General features: G+C 41.4%; 1 long non-coding RNA gene across 1 annotated transcript in view; it reads right to left on the bottom strand.

Moving 5' to 3' along the window:
* The window catches only part of LOC119869582, a 34,106-nt gene extending 28,227 nt beyond the window's left edge, over positions 1-5,879 (bottom strand). The window contains exons 1-3 of the long non-coding RNA XR_005353187.1: positions 5,750-5,879; positions 4,876-5,046; positions 1,125-1,342 (exon numbers count right to left, since the gene is read on the bottom strand). This is a non-coding gene — a long non-coding RNA (uncharacterized LOC119869582). The remainder of the gene's footprint in view (positions 1-1,124; positions 1,343-4,875; positions 5,047-5,749) is intronic.
* Positions 5,880-17,817: the final 11,938 nt, after the last annotated feature.

Raw genomic sequence — 17,817 nt, 5'->3', positions numbered from 1 at the left:
TTAAAATTTGCACTCTATTATTTTTTCCATGCCCTCTTAGAGATTACTCTGGTAGAGGCCTGCCAAGTTATCTGAAGCCATTCGGCTCATTGGCAAGGCAGCTTTGTCCATTCATTGAACCCTGCAGGCCAAGAACCTATTCCCGTTCCTTCCATCTGCCACATCCACTTTCAATCCGGTGGGTAGTAACCATCCCTTCCAGAATGAAAGCCACCCCCCTTCAATCTGTAAGTCATCATTATGTCCTTTTCCATAATATTATGTTCTCACCAACACGGGTGCTTAACTGATACAACATAGAACAGCAGCAAAATCTATAAAAGGATTTCCTATCAACTTAGGTGCAGTCAGCTTGGGCCAGAAGGCATCCACTGACCAGATGGCCCACTGAATGCTTGCTTGCAGTATCCCGGAGAACTCCAAACTCCAATCATCTTAATCATTTTTGACTTAAAATATGGTGGGTGGTTGTACTTACTATCTGATCCTTATAAGAATCTATGTTTCTGCAAGGGACTCTTACCCTAGTGTTGTATACTCTCCATGCTGAGAAATTATTTCTTTCCATGCTGGGAAGATTGCTTTTTCTTTAAGTATGTGTTATCCTTCTTATATATATGCACATATGTTGGTGCATCTATACATGTGATGTTCTGCAAATTCAGGGCAGCATTTGTTTGGGTCAAGTGCATTGTACCTCAGGGTGGTGTGTGTCTCATGCAAGGCCTCCTTTTCAATGCCTTCTTTTAGTTTCTAAGTGCTGAGAAGAAAATGAATTATTCTAATGTATGGCTCTGCTGGAAGATGAGCTGATCCCTGGACTTGGCTTAATTTTTCATTTGCCCACATAGAGCAAGATAAGTTAGTAAATGGTTGGTAATTCTCTGCCTACAAAGCTTCTTAGATGTCACATTTCTTGTTTGGGGTTGGTGTGTTTCTTATAACAAGATTGCTACAGAAAATGTTGCTATTAACTTTGCAGGTGAACCCTGCAGGGGCGACTGAGGGAGTAGGCACTTAACTCCATAGTTTCTGTCAATGAGGCATCTCTGCTCGAGATCCCTGTTGAGGCTTCACAGTCCATCCTAACCTCCCACATTCAACATATGTCTCAATTTTCTTACCCTTTCCCAGCACCTCTGCTGCCACTTCAGGTCCTCACCCAGGAGCCATCAGCATCACCAGATCCATGCTGTTCAGTGATCATGCAGGCACCCGAAGTTTCCACATCCTCAGTGGGTGACCAGCATAAATAGCAACATCCAGGAATGACAAGCCTGCAGACACCTTCAGCTGGAAGTGAGACTCCTGCAGCTTCAGGGAAGCATCAAGGTGACACGATCTGCAGTTCCCAAATAATACAAATTAGTCATTACTTCCCTTACCAGCAGATCTCATAATAACGCGAATGCAAACCCAACTCTGGCATGGAGGGACAGCTGGGGTATGAATTAGGGAGGCTTGGTCCAATGAGATGCTCAGCCACCTAATGACTCACATGCAAATTTTCTGGGGGGCTTTGAGGAATTACGTAGCAGAAAAGACAAAAGCCGAGTGCCCTTTCTAGGCAGAAGTTTCCTCCCTTTCCCCCTGGCCTCACAGAATGTTAGCCCTGGAAGGGATTTTAGATCTCACATAGGTCAGGGCTATGCTTTGACAGAGGGTAGTAAAGTGAAGAGAGGAGACAGAAGTCATGCCTTTCTGAAGCCACTGAACCAAAACTCAAACTCGGGCATCGGGGCTCCTATGCTGCAGCTGTCTCTACACCACTTTGCCTCTCTCACCGTTCTTTCCTATCCCTCAGTATGTGGAGCAATAAGTGACCCATTTCCAAAAGCTGACAAGTCCTTTTTTTTTTTTTTCACAATTAACAGTAGAATAGTGGCTTCCATAAAAGAATCTCTATTTTTAAAATTGGCTAGTTTTTGTACTTTCATCGAAAGATTCTCATTTGGCCACTTTAAATTGAAATGCAAAAATGGCATCTGTCTTCAGGGGGTTCTTGACAGATATCCTTCTTCTCTGTGGGTATTTGACAAAAGCAAGTTGATGGTTTAACTGAGTTCAAGAAGATGAGCTAGATGTTCATGTAAGCTCTAGCCAAATTGTAGTGTTTGCCAATGGGTCATTCTGACTTGAGAGTAAGGCTTTGATGAAGACAGGAATGTTAGCCTTCTGAAGACTTGAGTAGGAAATATAAGAGCTCCAGGATCCAGCTCTATCACCTTGGTTCCCCCTGGACCCTATCTATTGAATTTAAACTGAAGACACCTGGCAAGGTCCCAGCCACATGAGGACATGTGACATGGAGATGCCACTATATTATGTTTGTCACAGTCTTCAGTCTCATCATAGGGCTACAAAACTGGATTTTCATCCACTGAAAGTGGGTACATTGTTCAGGGGCAGACTTACCCTAGCCAAGCTAGCAGATATTGATATTTAAAACCAGAAAATTACAATCTTTATTTATTAACTTATATTTGGAAGTCTTTTTGTGCTGTGAACTCTAATATTTATATTAGCACATCTCTCCCTTGTATGAAGATACCCATGGGCAGCCAGATAATCAAGAAATTAGCTGTTGGGGATTTTTAAAAAATAATTTATTTATTTATTTATTCATGAGTGACACACAGAGAGAGGCAGAGGCATAGGCAGAAGGAGAAGCAGGCTCCCCTGTGGGGAGCCCATTGTGGGACTCAATACCAGGACACCAGGATCACGACTTGAGCCAAAGGCCGATACTCAACCACTGAGCCACCCAGGCATCCTGGCTGTTGGGGATCTTATCAGGATAATGGGGGATAGGTGATTTTTAACATAAATGGCATAGGGTAAATTAGCTTGATGTCTTTATTTCTATACAGAAATATACCAGCAAAATCCTGATATTGAAGCCCCACTGGACAAGACTCCTCCCCTGGTCATGTTTGGTTTGGCAACTTAACAGTTGATACTGTAACTCTTTTGGTCTATACTTTCATTTCAGACCATTTCTTCTCTTGATTGACAGCATTTCTCAGGATCTGTTAGTATCTTTATTCTCCTACTAGCTTAGTTTTATTGGCATGGAACCATTCCCTTATTAACGTGCCTTATTAACTGGCCTATATTGGCTCTAATCCACCGTGTAGACATTGTACTCTGTCTGTAATACAATGCCATTACTTTCAAATTCTTGAGGTATAACACTGCCAACTCCACTCCCAAAGTAGGTACCAACAATAGTGTCCACATGTAGAAATTTGTTCTTTGTGATATGGTGAATGGTTGCAGTATAGCAAACCATTGTTTCATTAGAAACAATATCCCAGAGCAGTAATCCAAACCTTAATGTCTGCATTATCAGAGCTATTAATGATTTCCATCACTTTTGTTGTGGCAATTTAGTAGCATAAAGTTTTCTCCAGCACTTTGGGGACCAAGTTAAGAGACAACAGAATGCAGCTTTGTTGAGGCCACTCAATGGGAACTTAATTAGAAAAACATACAGCTACGCTCTATACCAAAAGAGAGGAATAATGCTATCTTCCCCCTCCTACTAACAAAGCCAAGGACTCCAGATGTATCCTTTTAGTGATTAGATCATTTTTTTTCAACCAAGTGCCATTTCTTGGTAATCTTTTTCAGCAGATTATTTTCCAAGAATACACTCCAGAATAGTGTGAGTTTACTCATGGGGTGAAGAATATTTGTAATAGAAAGAAAAAGAAAAGCACAGGACAGGGAGTCAGAGCACAGACACAGCATCTAACGATGACCAAAAGTTAGAATTTTCTCCAAACACCCTAGAAGCACTTAATTGAAACAGCTGTTTCACAGGGTTCTCATCCAGGAATGTCAGTGTTGCTTCATGACTGGAGAGAGTAATGAAAGTGATATACAGCTTAGGTTGTGTGAGATCCTTTTGGCTAAGTGGGAGACAAATTGAGATAAAACTAAGTCCAGTGAATAGAAAGCTAAGCTGGGAATAAGACAATCAAAGTTATAGAGCTGGGAATTGGGAGAAGTCTATATTTACCACTCTCAGCCTCAGTTTCAATCTTAAAAATGAGGGCACATATTAGTACTTTATCCAAAGCTAGTTCCTGCCAGATATTTCTCCATGAGCAAATCATTTTCCTTCCTTGAGCCTCTGTTTACCCATTTTTAAGCAGCTGAGGTGTCTGACTTTATATTTAGTGATCTGAATGTTCAGAACTCTTCTCTACGAGCTGAGTTCCAAAACATAATTCTCAGACTCTAATGCCCACCCGCCCCAGCAGGAAATCCAGTCCACCTCTATACTCATCAGTAATGACTTTGGTTGCAAGTAACAGAAGCTCTAAGAGTGACTTGAAGACTTAAGTGTTTATTTTCTTGCATAATTTGAATTCTAGGGATAGGCAGCTGCTGGCTTTTGTTCAGCAGCTCAGTTATATCAGGACTGCTGCGTTGGCAGCTTTCCTATCTTTTTGCCTTTGGTGGTGAGTTGACCACCACAGCTATGGCAGCAAATCCTCTTTCAAGGCTGCATTAAAAGCAGGGGATGGGGAGAAAAAGGGAGAGGGCGTAGGTGGCAGCAGCCACATCTGCCCCTTTTTTAGAAGAACAAAAGCTTTCTCTCAACCTCCCTGGCAGATTCAGGCAGATTCAGGCTTAGGTCTGATTGGTCAGAACTGTGTCAGATACCAATCCCAGGCTCAAGAGATGCTGGGGAAGTGAATGCAGTAGAACTCAGCCATCACATGGATTAGTGAGGTCCAAAATATAACTGCATAAAATTCAGGACTGCATTGCTTTGAGGTTAACAAAATTATAATTTTTTGGTCTAGTTGTACTGTTTTACAGCAACATTGAAACATTCCCGTACTTAGCTCACCATCCACTGACCTGAGAAAATCCTGGTCACTTCCTAGCCCCATTCCTTCTCCTGAAGAAGAAAGGAACTTTGATCCACAGACAGAAGCTGGGCAGAACATGGGAGCCAGTACCCAGCTGTGATTGTGTTACTGTGGCTGCGTCTTGGTACCACACGATTTTACTCTACAGAGTTTAGCTTCACTGTGGAGGCAAGCACAGGTAGAATGGAAGGGATATCGAGATTATTATTCAGATAGTAAGATTACGGTTACCTTATTCACAGTATCTATCATAATGTCCCATTAAATTTCCCTACGTGTGTGTGCAGATATTAATTTATGGATATGTATACATTACATACATTATGTATGCTTTACATGTAAAGTATATATGTTATATATATTCTTTATATAATATACCTGTACATACATAAAGTATATATAAAGCATAAATTATAAAGTATATATAATAAAAATAAAAATAATAAAAAAGAAAACTGCCGCTAATACTCCTAAAGAAAGACAGTGGTAGGTTATGATAAATACAAAGTTTAGGTCATGTTAATTCAAAGGGAAGGCAGGAGGGTGGAATGGGGAACAGCATGTTGGTAAAAACAAGTTACTGATTGTGTTAGCTTGCCAGGGCTATTGTAACATAGGACCACAAACCAGGAGCCTTAGACAGTAGCCTCACAGATCTGGAGGCTAGAAGTCCAAGATGAAGGCTGGTTCCTGTGCAGGCTGTGAGGGAAGCTCTGTCCCTGGCTTGCAGATGGCCGTTTTCTCCCCGTCCCTTCACATCCTCTTGCCACTATGTGTGTCTGCCTCTGGGTGAACGTCTCCCCTTTTTTATAAGGACACCACACAGGATTAGAGCCCACCCGAATAACCTCATCTTCACTTACGAATTATATCTGGAATGGTCCTATTTCCAAATAAGGTCATGTTCTGAGGTAGTGGTGGTAAGGACTTCAAGATGTGAAGGTAGGAGGATGCAATTCAATCTGTGATACTGATATTAGGTTATAGTTCCTGTTGGAGGTGAAAGATAATGAGTAGTCATTATATTTTAAAAATAATTAGAAGAGAATGCTTGGGATAACAGTTGTCATGAACCAAGGATCACAATTCATCCAAATCTGTGGACCTGAGTTCCATAAGAAAAAACAAGAAAGAAAACCAGCTCAAACAGATCAGAGAGTCATTCTTAATGACACGTCCTGGGCCCACGGTATGACTAGATCCAGAGCTTCAAACTCTGTTAACAAAGTTAGCTTCCTGCCATCTCTGATCTGTGCTCTGCCGAAATTCTCAGGCACCATGTGGTTGGCCCCCATCAGGGTTCTCCGCAGGAGGCAATCTTCCTCCCCAGGGTTACATTGACTCAGAGGACTGGTCAGGGTTCTCGACACTCCGCTGATTGATTCTAATTCATTTTCCCAACGAAAAGCTTGTCGCCTGGAGGGCAGAGAACAGGTAACATGCAGTACTGCCACCAGCTCACAGGCACAGAGACTCAGTCCCCACACTGCTTCACACCAACCTTATAGAAAAGCCCACCCTCAGAGGCACTGCAACTCTATAGCATCATTGCCCTTCCTACTTTGGGGGCTTTGTCAGAATTACTTGGTCTATCTGGACAGATTTCCTTCGCTTTTGGGGATAAGGGTTTTGGTTTTGATGTCTCTTCTCCAGATTTCTTTTGGGATCTCTAGGAAATATGGGTACCACCCTCCCCGAGCTCTACACAGCAAGAGATACTGGGACAGGAGGTCTCTGAGGAAACACACACACAAAATACACATTTTTTTTTTTTTCTGGGGCTGTGGTTACCTACCTGCCTTACATTTATGAATCAAGGTGGGTCCTCTCAGGAACCTTTTTCTATAATCAAGTAAACCTTTCTTAAAGTGGTAATCTGTCTAGTGGATGGTATAATTTCTTTTTTGTAAAGTTTGCTTCATCAGGTACACTGAAATACAGGTCAAATGATAAGAGTAGGAAAATAATCTCAAAGTTCTCTACTTTATAGGTTATTCTATTTTCTCTCATGAAACAATAGGTAATTTGTACCTATTGTGCAACCTTCATATCTGCTACCAAAATAAAATATTCTTATCATTTTTCTGAGTTTTTAGGCTGCCTGGGATTTTTAAATTGCTAAAGCCTCAACTGATAAGTTCCTATGATTCTTGCCTCCTTGTACTCACAACATTGTGTTGTACCCCTCCTATACTGTATTAGAGTTGGTGTGTGTGTGACCAATACCTAAAGCAGAAGTGATGTTAGTCCCAAGCCTAGACCGTGGAAGACCTCATGAATTTCACCTTGCTCTTTCTTGATAACTCACTCTGGGGGAAGCCAGCTGCCATGATGCAGCTCTGTGGAAAATCCACATGGCAAGAAATGGAGATTTCCTGCCAAGAATCCCCAAAGGAAATGAGATTTCCTGCCAGTGGCCATGTGAGAGAGCCCTCTTGGAAGCGGGTTTCCCAATCCCAGTCAATCCCTCAGATGATGCAGCCCCAGCTTCAGAGAGCCTTGAACTATCAGCTAAGCAGCTCCCACATACCTGACCCACAGAAACTGTGAGATAATAAATGTTCAGTGTTTTAAACTGTTAAGTTTTAGGGTAATTCATTATGCAGCAACGGATAACTAATACAAATCCTGACATTGAACAAAAGAACTCTGCAGAAGTGAGGTGCATACACTGGAATTATATTCTGGACCAGGAAGTGTTAAAGTCAGCTTAGTCTTTGCTCTGCTTCAGTGGGAGAATAACTGTCTAACTTCAGCAAATGGCTGTCCTCTGACTGTGATACTCCCTAGTAAAACAGCATGCCTTACTCATCCTTCCACTGCTAGCTCTATCACAGCACTTGACCTGAAAGAGGGATGTGACAAATTCTGGTTGAATGACTCACTAAAGAAAGAATGAGTGCTTATGATTCTTCTCTCAGAAAAAGGTGAGGACTCACTGCTGTTCCATGTTCTTCTTCAAGATTTGGTCCAATTACATTAGAGGATACAAGATAGATATTTTGATCTATTAGACAAGAATCTTCAGAGACACCATCACCTCCACAAAGACACCCAGTGGTAGACTATCAGGATTGCTACACTTTAATAATAGGGAACCTGTTAAATACACTTTGGTAAAATTACATAAGGGAAGATCATGCAGCCATTTGAAACAATGCTGTAGAACTTTATTCTGTAATTTGGAAAAGATATTTTATGATATTTTGATTAGAATAGATCTTGACACACATTTGTTGAATAAATGGATGAATGATGATTCAGAAAAGTATATTATATTTTAAAAATAAAAATTTAATATATGCAGATATGTAGTGAGATGGAGAAAACCACATCTGAGATAATATTTCTCATAAATACTGTGTTTCAGGAATCTTTTAGGATGGCAATAGTATACAGATAGAAGGTGAGACCCCCGAATGCTATGCTAGACAAAACATTTATGACTGGTAAATTATTGTCTAAGGAGCCTGGTTAATTGAATGCTTTTTTTGTTTGGCTGAGCAATAAAATAATGAATATATGCAAAATCTGAGGCAGAGCTGAATTGCTCTATAAAACATACCTGGCCTTATACGACAAAGAAGGAAAGAGGTCATAAGATGTTTAAGTTATTTTTAATATCCCCTGCCATGAGGGATTTTATATAAGAAAAATCTCTGATCCAGGAGTTCTACCCTCATCTTATGGACTATCCATGCTCATTAATTAATAGAGCTTTAGCTAAGATTCATCTCCTCTCTGGGCCTTAGTTACCTCATTTATAGAATAGGGGCATGTAATTTTAGAGATCCTCAAGCATAGTTTGAAGTGCATACTAATTTTTGTGGAAAAGACCAAAGGAATGATTGATGAGCATAAAGTACACTGGGTATAATTTTGTAAAGTGGGTATTATACTCCATTTCACATTTTAGAGTGTTCTAGGTGAGGGGTCATAGTGATTATTTGTGTTAATTTTTTTTACTTGCCAAGATAATAAACTGTCATCTGGAGTCTCCAATTCAAGAGCTTCTCCATTTTAGAAGAAGACTATATAGTTGCTTGTATATTTTTTGAACAAGAAGGAGAAATGTCTTTTATTTCAATCCTCATTCTTAAGTGAGGAGAATGTCAGCCTTTTTAGGATTGTCATAGTTTCCTGATATGTCTTAGAGGAGGGAAGATTACAAAGAAAGCTACTTAGCACTTATCTTGCTGTCTCTTCCAAAGTAATGCTTCTCACATTAAAAGGAGGCGAGTCTCAGAAAATATAGGTACATTCTACTTTTTAAAATGCACATACTCCATTTTAAAATTTTGGCATTTTCTAGAAGAGCCTACTCCCAAATCCTACAAGGAACTTAGTCTCATGTTTTTATACTGACATCTCTGTTTTGGCCAATAACTTTATTACTCAGGCTGACTTCCCAGTGTTTCTTGATCTGAATGTTTTCACTCCTGGTAATTCCAGAAAAGTCAACTGGATCCATAAAAGGAAAGATTAGGATGATTAGATATTAAAAGAATTCAGTGTCAACCTTTAAGGCACTTTTAAAAGTCTGACAAACATTTCTTCAAATGTTATCATTCTTGAACAGGGAGGTCACCTACTCTGTTTGCTGCTAGACTGGGAACCCAACCAATGCCTGGGAATGAATGACTGGATGAAGGAAGGAATGGGAACTTTGATAGAGACAATGTTCATTTAGATTCAGGGTGTGATACATATACAATACATAACAAATGTACTGTTTATGTATTATATATTTGTTATATATTTACATCTGTTTTCAGATATTTATTTATATATTCTATTAATCATGTATTATTTATATATTTTATGTTGTGTCATTTCTATAAAATATTTGTATGCATTTAAGGATGCTATCTTAGCATGTTTGTAAAGAATTCACTCATAATTCCTTTTAGTGTACCCTTGCAGATTACCATATACCCCACCTGTTCAATACCCCTTTAGATGCTCTTTCTTGGCCTCATCTGTTAGAGGTTCAGATGTCTGTGAGGTGACCAGCTCCGTATGCTCCAACCAGCTGCACACAGGTGCTGTCTGAGAGCCTCCTGGCTCCAGCAACAAGGCTTCCTGGTCGACGTCCAGATGTGGACCCCTGCAGTACTGTGCTTGGCACCCAGGCATCTATAGCTGGAATTATGGGGGAAGAGTTATGCCCCCACAGGGCCAGTTCTGATCTGAGAGAGATAGGAAGTGGTGAATACATTTATCTTGGTCCCCCCACAAGATGGAAGGTGCCGAGATGGACTGTATTCAGCTTCAGATGGGATGGTCCAGTGAAAGTGGGCAATTAGTCACATTTAGAGGTGGTTGGCTCCACAGTGGCTTGTACTAGCCCTCTTGCTTCTCTATTCCACTCCCCTGCCCCTCACTCTAGCTTCCTGGGAGCACCCTTTTTCCTGTTAGCTGCACAAGCCTCTGCCTCAGGCTCTGCTTTCCGGAACACCCTGGCTAAGGTTAAATTCCTACGGTTTGATTCAAGAAGCAGATTCTGTATCCAGTTTTTCTTTTCTACTCCCATATGTCTGGAACTCAACCATCTACTCTATTCTTTTAAAGATTTTTTTTTATTATTATTTACTCATGAGAGACACAGAGAGAAAGGCAGAGACACAGGCAGAGGGAGAAGCAGGCTCCCTGCAGGGAGCCCATTGTGGGATTGACCCCGGGGCCGGGATTATGCCCTGGGCCGAAGGCCAGTGCTGAACCGCTGAGTCACCAAGGGATCCCCCACTTTATTCTTTCTTTAAAAGGATCAGGTGTTCTAGAAATAATAAAATAATCAATCTGTAGCAGGGCACTATTCTGAGATGTTAACTTGTATTCTTCCTCCACTCTCAACCCAAACCTGCATAGAGAATTTTCTGACAAGAGAAGAAGATACTTGGAAGACTTTGCCTTTTCTATCATTTATTTTCAAAAGTCAAAATGTTTTGGAGAGGTGCTAAGTATTCTTAGGATAGCTGGAGGAGAGAGCCATTGTTTGAGGATAATTGGGAGAAGAGAGACCTCTAAAAAAAGATGTTAGAGGTCAGACTGAGTTAGAAGCACTAGCTGAAGTAATATGAGAGGAGCCCAGGACTCACATTCTTTGTTGCCGACCCCAGAGCAGGCTACAAGGCAGTGATGTGCATTGGGAGGCTGGTTCTCTGGGGTGCCAGCCGTTGGCAAAGACTCTGATACTTCATGTATGTATGGCCGTTGGGACCAAAGGCTTCAAGGGTATGAAACTGGGACAATGGGCATCCTGGTGGTATCCGGCATGGATCCATACCAGGAAGAACCTTCCTGATATCTTGACCCTAAGTAAGACCTTAATACTCTAGGGCAATCCTCAGGTGCATTCCAATAATGAATGCACTAAATTTCTTGCCAGGCCATGGGGATTTAAGAAAGTAAGGAAATGGATGTTAATCACATGTCTTGTTTCTGTGGACTGGCATTCATACCTGCAACAACCTTTTTTTTTTTTTTCTCTCTCTATAGTTGGTTCATTTTTTAACATGGACTAGCTGCCCTGGATCTGTATAAAGGCCTTGGTCAAACTTTCCTTCTAGCTTTATCTGAAAAGGTGGGGGGATTTCATGAAGTGTTACCCAGCTCATCACCACAGCCTCAGAAAAAGCTACTTGAGCTATTGAACTGTTTGCATTCTGATTGCAAGGATTAAAGGTCAGCTTCGGAAAGTAAAGGTAAAAAAGGATTAGCCAAAGCTAGTGACAGCCCAGCGAGGCAATGAACATGGCTGAGTTAATGTTGTGTTGCTGCCACTGGCGGCTGCAGGTGAGTTTTCACAGGCTATCCCGTTGAAGGTCATTCTGGGCAGAAGAACTGGCATTTGGTTGATTTTGTTTGCAATGAATTATTTCTCAGAGAATGGCTTTATGCCACCACTTGCTATTATTTTGATGAACAAAAGCCTGGGCTGATGAAGGGCAGTGTGTATGGTGTAGTGTGTGCACGTGTGCATGCATTCTGGCTCGTTATAAACAAAAGCCAGTAATTTCTCAAGGGACATAGGGTATCCTAAGTGCACTGCTGAAATAGGCTTATATTTCTAAAGATAGTGGGTCCCATGAAGAAACAATGGAACTAGATTTGCCGGCTTTTCTGGCTCTAGTTGTTTATCAGCGAACCTAAGGCATTACATTGCTGTAGCATGTGTTAAAATTCTAAATGATGAAGCCAATTGCCAAATCAACTTGGATACCTGCCCCTTCTCTTTGGCAAGGGTGACCCTGTTTTTGACAAAAATCTTATGACTCTTGGAAACCATGCTAGTGCAGAAAGTCACTGTTGACCATCACTCTGAAGGGAAGAAATCCGAGGATACTAACTTTTCACATGCATTCCATATTGTGCCTGTAATGATGCCAGGATTTTTGCATATATTATTTTACCTAATCTTCATTAAAACTCAGAGAGAAGGAGCATATTCAATCCTCTTTGGGTAGATGAACAAACTACAGTTACAAAGCTGCACAGCGAATCAGTCAATATTGCATCAGTCAAGTACAAAAGCAAGTACAAACCCACAGCGGCATACAATAATAGGCGTCTCTCTTATTTGTCAGTGAGGAAGCTAGGGTGGTCTTGTTCCAAGCATCTCATTCTGAATCTCAGACTGGAGGTGACGCTACCCGAAGCATTTCTTCTCATGCTAATGACGTAAGTATAAGCGAGCAAACCCAGTTGTACGAGCATATTTCAGGTCTCTGCTTATATCACAATCACTAAAACTCATTGGAAAAGGCAAGACACATGGCCAAGCCCAAGGGAGTGAAGAAATACACCCCTCTTATCACAGGACCAATAAATACAGGTCAGTGAAGAATTAGAACCCAAAATCTAATCACCATAGTGAATATCAGACACCATAGTCCAATATAGTGTATCTCATTCTTAGGCCCAAGCTCTTTTGGTCATGCTGGGATGATGAGGGATGTACTTCTGTCCAACGCAAGTTCTCCTGGTACAGGATGAGAATGATGTAGTAGGCCGTGCGCAGCATTGAAAGGCCATGTGTGCAATGCCTCAGGGCTATCTTTAGAACTGCCCTGGCTTCTCCATACTCATTCTTTTGGTGATCTCATTTAGTCCCAAGGCTTTAAATACCATCTGTGTGCTGATGGCTATTATCATTTTTATCTCGAGCATGGACTTCTCTTTGCACTTCACATATGTTGGTCACCTCCACTTGGATGTCCAATAGGCCTTTGTCCTTAACATGGCCAAACCTGAACTCCTGATCATTTCCCTAGAGTGGGCTACCCTCATTGAGGTTCTTTTCCTTATCTCTGTAAATGGAAGACCTATGCTTTCCGTTGCTCAGACTGAAATCCTTGGTTCCTCATTTCCTCTCATAATCTATATCCCATCTACAAGCAAATCCTGTTAGCTCTACCTGAAAAATATTTCTGGAATCTACTACTTCTCCACATTTCTATTACTATTGACTTGTCCCAAGTCCCCATCGTTTGGTGCCTGGCATACATTAATAGTCTTTTAACTGTGCTTCCTGCTCCTGTCCTTTCCCTGTATACCTATTTCTAATAGCCATCAGATGATCCTTTAAAAAGTGAGTCCATCTTGTTACTCTTCTACTCATATTCTCCACTGCCTCACAGCTTACTGAGCGTGTAGGACAAAGTCATTATAATGTTCTATAATCTGCCCCTCCCTTCTGCTTCTCTCACCTCATTTCCTACTGGATTCACCATCTCTCACTCCTTTCTAAGCACATGGGCTTCCCAGTTATTAGATGAATTTCAAGGCAGAGGGACACTTAGAGTTTAGTGAATTGAGGCACACATGCCTTATGTTGCCAGTCAAAGGGAAATGTAGCAGACACCATAGGGTATTGTACAAATTCTCTTTCAATACTGAGGCCATCATTCCTCCAGCTGTTATGAGGGTTTGATGCTGAGGACTCATAGCTGAATTCTTCTCCAGGCATAGCTTCTATCCAAAGGGAGATGAATCACCCAAGTTGATAACTCCTCTTTGGAGGCAGCTGGCATTTGCTGACTAGTCGATCCAGGGATAGAAAGACCTGGCCCTTGTACCTCTATAAGGGGCAACTCTGAAGGCTGTCTCAGCTTTAGAGCTTATAGGAACCACATCACAGTTGAACTTCTTCCTCTGTGTAGTCCTACTTCAATCACTCCCTGGTAAAACTCCTGCCTGAAAATCTCCATCTCAGAGTACGTTTCCAGGGAACCCAACTAAAGACAGTGATTCCTTATGTTCTTAGCTATTCACTCAAGCAATGTTCTTTAAATATGTATCAGATAGGTTCTGAGGGGTACAATGTTGACTCTGATAGGCCTAGGGGGGCTTATCGCCTGGGAGGTAAAATACTTGGGAAGAGGCAATCACAGTGTGGGGTGGTAAGGACAGGAATGGAGTGGGCTGACAGGTTGCCCATTACGGCAAATAATTAAGTAGGATTGAAGCAGAGAATATGCAGGCCATGATGAGTAGTCTGGTACGTGCCTAGGGAGATAGGAGGGAATCTACTCAAAGATGAACTTGTGCAGCATATTAAGGATTTGGACATAATCAGAGGATAAGAGGGAGACTCAAAAGTGATGAGACATTTTCAATGAGACATGATCAGATTATTTCTCAGAAATTGTCTTGATGATAGTCACTGTAGAGATTAGGTCAGTAAGATCTATTGATAACATAAAATTCTTGAGGGCTTCTGGTTATTCTCACAAGGCTATTGGTCAGATTGTTATTTCTTTTACGAAGACTCATTTTTCTCTTTTAGTGCATTCTCTTCCATCAAGTCTGGACCGATGTCCATTTTGATCTAATTTCATTCTCCTTTAAGGTAACATAACTGGAGAAATATCTTTGTAATATATGAAAAGAAACAAGAAGATTGTATGAGTGTCTTGCAGATGGAAGCAGGAGTAGGTAGTGAGTATATTGTGGGATTTGTTTCAGTTGATTCTCCAGAGTATCCTGGATCTTAATCCACATCTTATGGACCAATCACTGAATACATTTTATTGCAGTAATTTCGATGTATATCCTATCATCTTTATTTAATTCTAGGTTCCTAGAGAGCAGGGTTTGTGTCTTACACGTCTCTCACTTCACTCTGCACTGTGCAGGATCAACACTTCACTAGGTGTTCGGCTGATAGAATGACTGTGTGTGTCTATTTGGTGGCAATGGCAGGGAGACACTTGCAAAGCAGATGGCACGGGGAGTAAAGCCAGGTGATCAACAATAGCTGATGGCTCTCCCAGTGCTGGTTTGCTCTATGTTCACAATCCACCCAGAGAAGCTGTGATGGGGAGAAAATAGAAAATGGTGCCTATTATTTATAGCTTTCCTCCTTCTGCCTTCTGCCATGATAGGGATTTTTTTAGATTTAGGGGAGGAAGAGAGAAAAAATATTTAGGAGGAGTAAGCAGCAACAGTAATGAATGGGACTTTGGGGAGAAAGACAGGTAAAGAGAATCACTGGGATCTTTCTGTGTCATAAAATGTAATATCTTCTCTGGTGCTTCTGAGAGATTTCAGTAAATATTTAAATTACTTTTCAGTGCTTATTTGAATGTCAGTTTTTATCTTTTGCAGGACACTATGCTGAGATGGGCATTGATAAGACTCAGTTTAAGTCATGCGTTATACCAGGAAGCAGACGGTTCTGTGAGATTCTCTAGAAAGGGCTCTCTCATATAAAGAATGAGACAGACCCTAGTTCTTGGGCTTGTTCGCCACATAAACAAACTTTCTGGGCTTTAAGATAAAACAGATGACAGTGGATGGCACCAAAGCTCATGCTCTCAAATCCTTTGGGAGGTATGTCTGGTCTGATTACCATAACTTTCAATGAACCAGAACTGGATTCTTTCAGAACATTTCTCTCTTCCCAGTAGGGACTCCTTTTCTCCCCTTCTGCTTCTCCCATCCTTTTGATAATTCTAGGAACTATCATTGTCAGAACATAGGAGGCTTCTGCTCTATATGTTAGAACATGGAGCCATACAGGCTGCTTATCTGCCTCAGACCTTTTATCTCTATTCTTACAATAAGGTTTCTGGCTTGTCCAGAGACCATTTGTCTTATGCGCTGCACTGAACTCAGGAACTCTACTTTACCCTTAAGGTCTGAGATCCCATCTCAGTAATCCATCAGGAGACCCTTCTTGTGTTTGGATGGTCCTCATACAACTCTGGAGGTTTGTCTTGACCCTATGCTCATAGCCTGATCACCGGGTACCACCTGACCAAAATCCCTAATGCAAGTGTCTAGTTCTAAAGCGCTGTTCCTGGATTACCTGTCCCTGAAGCATAGCCTACAAGGGCTCTGGAGAAAAGGGGTCTTGAGTTCAAATGCTGGACACGGTTCTTCATCTCTTGGAGCAACAACTCCGTTATCAGGAAAGTGAGACTATCACTGCCACCTTGAAGAATTGTGACAAGAAATAAAATCACGTGTGAAGTCCTCATGGACTCACTACTATGTTGCTGCTGATTGTACTCTCATGACTGCCCCTTTGAACACAGCTGGACTCCCACTATTATTAATAATCACCTGGAATGCCTTTTTTAGGTCTTGGCCCTTCTCAGGCCATCCGGAACCATTGCAGTTCACCAGGTTATGCCGAGCATATACTGAAATATGACAGCTGGAAATTTAAGTTCTTGGCAAATCTGAGCATGTTTGTTTAGGCACAGAGCACTGTGTTTTAGGGAATAAGAGGATAGACAACTTCATCACCCCCTTATTTGATGGTCTTAGTCCCTTTGGTCTATATTTGCTTTAGGTTCTCACCAGAGTGGTGCCTCCATGCTACGGTCAAATATTTATCACACAACCCAGCCGGGCACCAAGGGGGTTACCAGGGTTAATAAGAAAAGAACTAACACTTATTCAGCATCTGCTATGCAACCGCCATTGTCTCATTTACATCCTTATCTAATTTAATCATCAGAAAACCTAGCAAGACAGATATTATCCCCACTCTATAGATGAGCAATCATGGGTTTTGTTGGAAACAGAACAGGAGACTTTAGTATGCACAAGTTAGCTGACTTAACAAACAGAAAGAGTATAACAGTAACTAAGTTTTCCTTCACTAATTATTTGGATCAGTTCTTATTTTGTCAACATTAGCAGAAAGAAAATGTCCAATCTCCAAGATAATGTTTTCTACAATTTCTTCAAACCAAGGTTGTAGACACCATACCCAGAGAGGTTGAGATGACTAGCTCATTGACTGTAACAGAGCAGGAAGACTGAAACCTAGGCCTCTTGTTTTCAGATCACGGATTTAAAAGAGAGAGAGAGAGAAGAGAGAGAAGAGAGAGAAGAGAGAGAGAGAGAGAGAGAGAGAAGAAAGAAAGAAAAGCCTATACTATTAAGAGACCAATTAAAGTAAAATCCTTTTCTAGCATTACATATTCCTATTTTTCCAATTCTGTCCCTGGATCTACTTTTCTTTGCTTACATTTCTATTTTTTCTCCATGACAGAGTGCTTTCATGCCTATCATACTGTGCAAAGGGCAAGAGAGAATAAGGGAAATCCATGTGGCCTGTTAAGGGTAGAGTTGCTGCTCTTGACCCTTTGAAAATGGTCCTGGGGGGTTTGGGGGCTTTCTTCCATTGCTGCTTTGTTTTAAATGCTTATGAGCAAGCGTCTCTCACCCTTGAGTTTCTGTTTTCAAATCTCACAATCAGTTTGCCACTGGGGAGTCACGGGGGCCCTGATGCAATGTAGAGAGTGCAGAAGGGAGCACGAGTCTGTGTGCCCGCAGGGGCCTGCTGCAAGCTGGCTCACTCAGTGGACCATGAGCCCATCTGTCTGACCATGAGTGGACTGGCACAGAATATCCACCAGGCCTGCAGAGCTGGCCAGGTTCACCCTCAGCTTCCTGCCTTCTCCTTATCAAAAGA

The sequence above is a fragment of the Canis lupus genome, chromosome 1 (assembly GCF_011100685.1).
Source record: "Canis lupus familiaris isolate Mischka breed German Shepherd chromosome 1, alternate assembly UU_Cfam_GSD_1.0, whole genome shotgun sequence".
Taxonomy (NCBI): domain Eukaryota; kingdom Metazoa; phylum Chordata; class Mammalia; order Carnivora; family Canidae; genus Canis; species Canis lupus.
Note: the sequence above shows the minus strand (reverse complement) of the source record. Positions and strands in the feature narration are given on the sequence as shown.